This window comes from Cibotium barometz, chromosome 49 (genome assembly GCF_041138505.1).
Source record: "Cibotium barometz isolate CiBa-2024 chromosome 49, ASM4113850v1, whole genome shotgun sequence".
NCBI lineage: Eukaryota > Viridiplantae > Streptophyta > Polypodiopsida > Cyatheales > Cibotiaceae > Cibotium > Cibotium barometz.
Genome location: NC_141094.1, coordinates 30,402,618 through 30,408,929, shown reverse-complemented (window position 1 = coordinate 30,408,929; position 6,312 = coordinate 30,402,618).

The window sequence follows — 6,312 nt, the reverse complement described above, 5'->3', positions numbered from 1 at the left end:
GTGGATAATTGTCTTTAATTAACTATTCCAAAATCCATGTTCCCCGTCTACAAGGATACCATTAATACTTTGTTTTGTTTTCACTTTTGTTTTTTGCACATTCATAAGCAAGCACTCAATATGTTAATTTGAGAAGAGAATTGTATATTCAAGCGAGCATTCACATACTAATACTTGGGCATTTTGGGTGGCTTCAAAACAGTTTGGCCTTTTTTTATGTTCTCAAGACCCTCAAGCAATAATATGCATAAATTATAAATGGAGAGCACAACACTTGGAGCACTTAGCCATTTACTTGTTTTTTTAAAATCTTGGCTTGAAAGTAGAAAGTACACATGTTATCACCCATACACACAAGTGCCATCGCTCGCACAAGGGAGATTCAAACCTACAAGCTAGGGACTCTCAAACTCCATTCTAACCATTGCACTAACATGCGATTGACAAGAAACCTTTTGTACAAGCTTGTGGGTAATCTTTTTTTTTCTCTGGAAAAACGATCCTTCTATTAGTTAATGAGAAAACGCCATAAGGCTACAAAGCTCACCTCGCAAGGAGGGATAAAAAACACACAGTGAACACCTGAGCTCCACCCCCGTGGCTGGCCGCTCTCTGGGGGGGGGCTACCTAGTAGTACATGTGGGAGGTGAGAAAAGCCAAACTGGAGGCCTATAGTGCCAAGTGACATCCTCGCCCCTCGCGATGAGGAAAGGGCCAGGCTGCCAAGTGCGGAGGAAAGCCTTGTGGCGACCTCTCATGCGATCCGAGTCGCCCTGAAGTTTCCCCCATGTCCTCTCAAGGTGTGAATGATGTCCACCTAGAGGGCCTGTATGACCTCCGCTGGTGGAGTCGCCTGGCGGTCAATGGCCTCCCTGCATCGGGCTCTCCATATGTGCCAAGCCGTCATGCTGCTGATCATCTCCCATCTGTGCCCGACCCCCTCCTGAGGGACTGCCGAAGAGAAGTCTGGCGTCGGAACCACCGCCATCGCCCTGTCAGAGACCTGGATGGTCGCACTGCCAGGGACGTCCTCATATCCAAGGGCCGGGCCGCTGTCCGTGGCCCAAGCCACCACACCCCACGTCACCAGCATCTCACCTGGCGAGCCTGCAAAAACCATCCTGAGACCGCGCTGCCAGACCTGCTGTGCCTGTGGGCAATCCCATAAGCAGTGCCGCTGCGACTCCTGTGCATGGCCGCACCGAGGGCAGGACGCTGGGTGTCTGCCAAAAGCTAGCCAGGCCCCCACAGCCAGTCCTCTATGCGCTGTGAGCCAGAGAAAAAGCGTCACCTTCTGGGGTCGGAAGCTGGCCCAAAGGCGCTGCCAGAAGTCCCGAAGAAAGGCAGGGGAGAGCCCCTGTCGCGCTGCCAATGCTCGGCCGTCTCGCCGGGGTGCACGCTATCCTGTGCCTCTGAATCCGCCGCCCCAGCCTCGCTGTGTACTGAAAAAAGGGGATGCCTGGGCTAGTAGGGGCCGAGTAGGGATCTCGCCAAAACCACTCACATGGATCCCACTGAAGGCGAATAAGAGGCCTGCTGTCCCAAGCCCATAATCTCCAAGAACAGTCCTCCCCTATCGAGGCCGGTGAGGGGTCTACATGCCACTGTCTCTGATGAAAGCCGACCACCCGCACCCTCTGAAAAATACAACCCTGGAGCTCATCCAAATCTAGTCGTGTCCTCTGAAGCTGGCCACCCTCTCCCACCTCGAAAGTGAGTGGGGCGACTCTCTCCGCTGTGCCGCAGACCGCTAGAAGGATCTCATGCTGAGTAAAGACGCCCATCCACTGTGGAGGTGGAGGGTCCTATAGTGGGGTCCGCCACTCCCGAGGGATGGCCGCCTCAACGTCCTGTCTCATCAACTCTCTGCCCCTCATCCCACTGAGTCTCCTCTCCTGAGCCTCTAGAGGCAGCTGCTGAAAACATATCCAGTCGTCTAGGGACTGGGCTGGGCCGGAGCTCAACGGGCCCCACGACACGTGAGACCGCGATCCAACCATATGGCCACTGGGAAGTCGAATCAAGGGGTTCCAGATCAATGGCGGCCTCAGGCGCTCCTCATCGGTGCCCGGGGGAGTCTGGAAGAGTGACGGACTCAGATGCGCCCAGGCCCTCAGAAGGCTAGCTGCAAAACGCTCCTTGAAGCCAAGGCCCACTCCTCTGGATCGCTGCTCTGTAAAGATCCACCTGATGCTGGGGGTCCAGGGGCTGCTAAGAGAAGGAGTGCGGCTGAGCATCCTGGAAACAAGAAACTCCTTCCACGGCTCAGCGCCTGGTAGGAGGCCACGAACCACCAACTTGCCAAGCAAAGCTCGGCTTTGGCAAATAGGATCAACAATGCCCAGGCCGCCTCTCTCCCTCGGCTGAGTGATCACAGCCCATGCCACCTTGGCCCTGGTGGGCCGCCCATCGCCACCGGACCAAAGAAAGTTCCTGATGAGCCTCTGCACCTGGCCAATGCACGCCCGAGAGAAGGCCCAGCAAGAAGTGATGTACCACATGGTAGCAAGCAGAACCTGGTTGGCCACAACTACTCGACCAGCCAGAGATAAACGAGCGGTACTCCAATACAGAAGCTTCTTCCGAATGCTCAGAAGAAGGGGGGCTATCTGCTGCTCCGGAGATATGTCAATGCCCACATAGCATCCCAAATAACGCACTGTAGTGCCGGGGGGCAGCCACTGAAAACCATCAACTGGCCTCCAAGTCGGGGGGGCATAGAACTGACCCACAACCCACACGACTTGTGCCAGTTGATCAAAGCGCCCGAAGCTCTGCAAAACCTGTCCATGGCTGAGGCGAAGCGGCGGAGGTTCTCCTCTCCTCCCTAAAGATAGACAGCAGTGTCATCCGCAAACTCCGAGTCTAGGAGCTCCTCCGAGGTGCGGATGGGAAGCTGGAGGCCCTGCAAACCTGTATCCTGTGCCGTCAAAAAAGTGCTCATGGCCTCCGCCACAAAAAGAAAAAGAAAGGGCGCCAAGGGGCACCCCTGCCGCACCGAGCGCGAGAGCTGGAACCTCTCTCCGCGCACGCCCTGTATCAGCACCTGGCTATGAGCCGATGTGTAGAGTGCAGAGACCCCACGGATCCACTGAGGGGGGAAGCCCATCCTCTCCATAGTGCCTTCCAAGAAGGCCCAGTCCACCCGATCATATGCCTTCTCGAAGTCGAGAAGGAGCACTGCCAGATCCTCCTGCCGAAATCTAGCCAAAGCCGTAGCCTCCCAGAAAGAGAAGATGTTATCCAGAATGCTCCTATCCTGGATGAAGCCTGTCTGCGTGGAGTGGATGATGTCCGGAAGGTGAGGCTGAAGCCGCCTGCTGATCGCCTTAGCTAGGACCTTGTAGGCCGTGCCTAGCAAGGTGATCGGTCTCCACTGTCTAATCTCCAGTCTGTCTCCTATCCTGGATGAAGCCTGTCTGCGTGGAGTGGATGATGTCCGGAAGGTGAGGCTGAAGCCGCCTGCTGATCGCCTTAGCTAGGACCTTGTAGGCCGTGCCTAGCAAGGTGATCGGTCTCCACTGTCTAATCACTGTCTAATCTCCAGTCTGTCTCCTCCCTCTTTGGGGATCAAGTGAATCAACCCCTCTGCCATGCTGTCCGGCATGACTCCCGACTCCATAATCTCCTGGAATGCCAATCTGAAACCCCTATGTAAGAGACCCCAGTACCTCTGGAAGAAAGCCACTGAGAGACCGTCCTCTCCTGGGCATTTGCCCCGAGGTAGTGCCTGAAGAGCCTCCTCCAGTTCCGTATCCGAGAAGGGGGAGAGAAGGGAGTGCTGCAAATGGGCCGGCACAACCGGTCTCGTGAAGCTCCAGACTGCCTCCCGAGCCTCTCTCACCCTGTCATTTGCTGGCTCAGCAGAGAGTAGATCCCTGTAAAAATCTGTGGCTATCGCTCGAACCCTGGGGGGATCCACCACAACCTGGCCATCAGCCTGCTGAAGACGCCTGAGACCCTCTCGTCTGATGCGAGGCCCTGTCGCCTCAAAGAAATCTCGAGTCACTCTGTCTCCAGCCTGTGTCCAAAAAGAAGCCCAAGCATGGAATCGAAACTCCACCCTCCTCTCCTCGATGGATCTGATCTCTGTGCGAGCTGACTCCATTTGCTCTGAGATCCAAGGGCTCGTAGGATCCCTCTCCTGGAGTCTCTGAAGGGACGCTAGACTCCTCCGCAGGCTCCTCTCCTGCTCTCTGAGGGCCTCCAGACGGTCCAGGGCAGCCTGTCTGAGCATCCGACTGATCTCCTACAAGCCCCTGGCAAGATCGCTGGCTGCCGATCCTGTCCTGAACTGCAGCTCCTGCCAGACCTGCTCAACTCTGGTCGCAATCTCGGGCTCCTCTATGAGACAATCTCGAATCCGGATGCTCTGGCCCCGCTCTCCTCTCGTAGGGTCCTCGATCTGGAGAAGCACTGGAAACGAGGAGCCTGCAAGTATGCCCACAGTGCCACCTCTATCACAAGCCCACTCATCAATGTAAAACCTGTCGATGTGGGAAAGGTTAACTCCTGTGGCTCGTCTATCCGAGCGCGAGAAAGATAAACTCCCCTGCAACCTGCCAAACTCCGGGAGAGTCCACGGATCCTGGCCTCTCACCTGCAGCACTAGTTCCTCCCAGGCAGCGAGCTCCGGCCCATGAATGGTCTCCTGGCTGCCCCCCATCCTGTCCTCTGCATCCTCCAGCATGTTGCAATCCCCCCCTAGGCACCAGTGGTCTGCCAAGGGGAGGGACTGCCTAATGGTGCTCCAGAACTCGGCTCTCCCGGTCGCCCCATTAGGGGCGTAGAAGTTGAGGAAGCCAATGCGGTCTTCCCCAACCCGAAGGATGATCCACTGCGCTCGACCCTGGACCAGAGTGCCAGAGTCCACAACCTCGGATAGAAGCTGCTCTGACTGAGATGCATACTCCACCCTGGTTCCCCTGGGAGCCATATGCCGGTGACCAAAAAGTGTGACTCCTGCCTGGCAAGATCTTCCCGCAAGTGCGGGTACGCCCGGCAGAAAGGTGGTGCTCCTGGATGAAAAGGATATCTATGGGTCCTCCAACGAGAGCCCTTTGGATCTCCTGGCGAAGTCTGCCCCGACCAATGTAGCAGCGATGCCCACCGAGACCCTGGATGTTCCATGAGAGGATCCTCATGGATGAGCTATGGCAAGTGAAGCAGCCGCCCCACTGGCTCACCTCTCTCAGCCGGCCCGGATGATCTGCCCTCCACTCTGTGAGTCTTGGGCGCCGGCTTGGAGGGAGAATAGTCACTGTCTGTCCGGGTGCGGAGTCTCTCCAAAAAGAGGGTGACCTGTCTCTGAGTCCAGCCCCACTCCGCCTTCGCCCTGTCCAGGGCATAGGTGTGAGACCAATCCTCTGCATATATGTATCTAAAGGTAGGCTGCACCCTCGGGGCGGCATGGAGGAGAATCAGTAGCACCGCCTCAACTGAGGTGTGGACCGGATCCGCCCGCTTATCTCCTATACCAAACAAGCTCATGCGGGCTGAGTGTAATCGGGTCTGCAATAGGTCCGTGAGCCCCAAGTCACTGAAGTGGTGAGAAAACTCCAGTATCTGATCACGCAAAACTTCCTCTACAGAGTTGCAATCCCATGCTGTGTCTGGGGCAACACTGAGAGGAAAGGAGAAGGCCACCATGCTGCTCACCACTGAAGGAGAATGAGAGGGATGGCACACCACGCAAACTCGCAAGGGCGCGACCAGTGTCTCGAACGGGCCAGCATCCAGCTGGAGGCACCTGAAAAAACCGTAATCCACTGGTAGCCCCATCACTCGCGCGGGGCCCCCCAGGGGAGGCTGGAGAGAACTCTGTGGCGCGGGCGAAGCTAGGATCGCCATCTCCATCGGCCCGGAGTGGCGGTGGAACAGCCGCTGGAGACTGAACTCTGGCCTACCCAGCTGCGCTGCCCCGGGGCAGTGGGTGGTCTGGCGAAGTATCCTGGAGAGGCCGAGGGAGGGATGGGGGCTCGAGGAGAGGATGGAGAGGCATCTGCCAGAGGATAGGTGTCAGGGGGGGCCGTCGGGGGAGGCGGGAGGGGGGGGGGGCTGGGGGGGGAGAGGGGGGGTGGAAGGAGTGCTCTCCGGTGAGGGGAAGAGGAGCCGGGGGTCGCAGAGTGCGGCCCGGGATCCTCAGGAATCTGCTCCAAGGAGGGGGCGGGGCCCCCCGCGAGGGGAGGCGGGAGCGGGGTCTCCACGTGGGAGGCTCCACCGGCGGCCTCAACGGACATTGAGTCTGAATCCTCGTCCATCGGGGTGGGACCTGCTGGCTGCCTATCCCTGACTGGAGCATAAGTGCGGGTA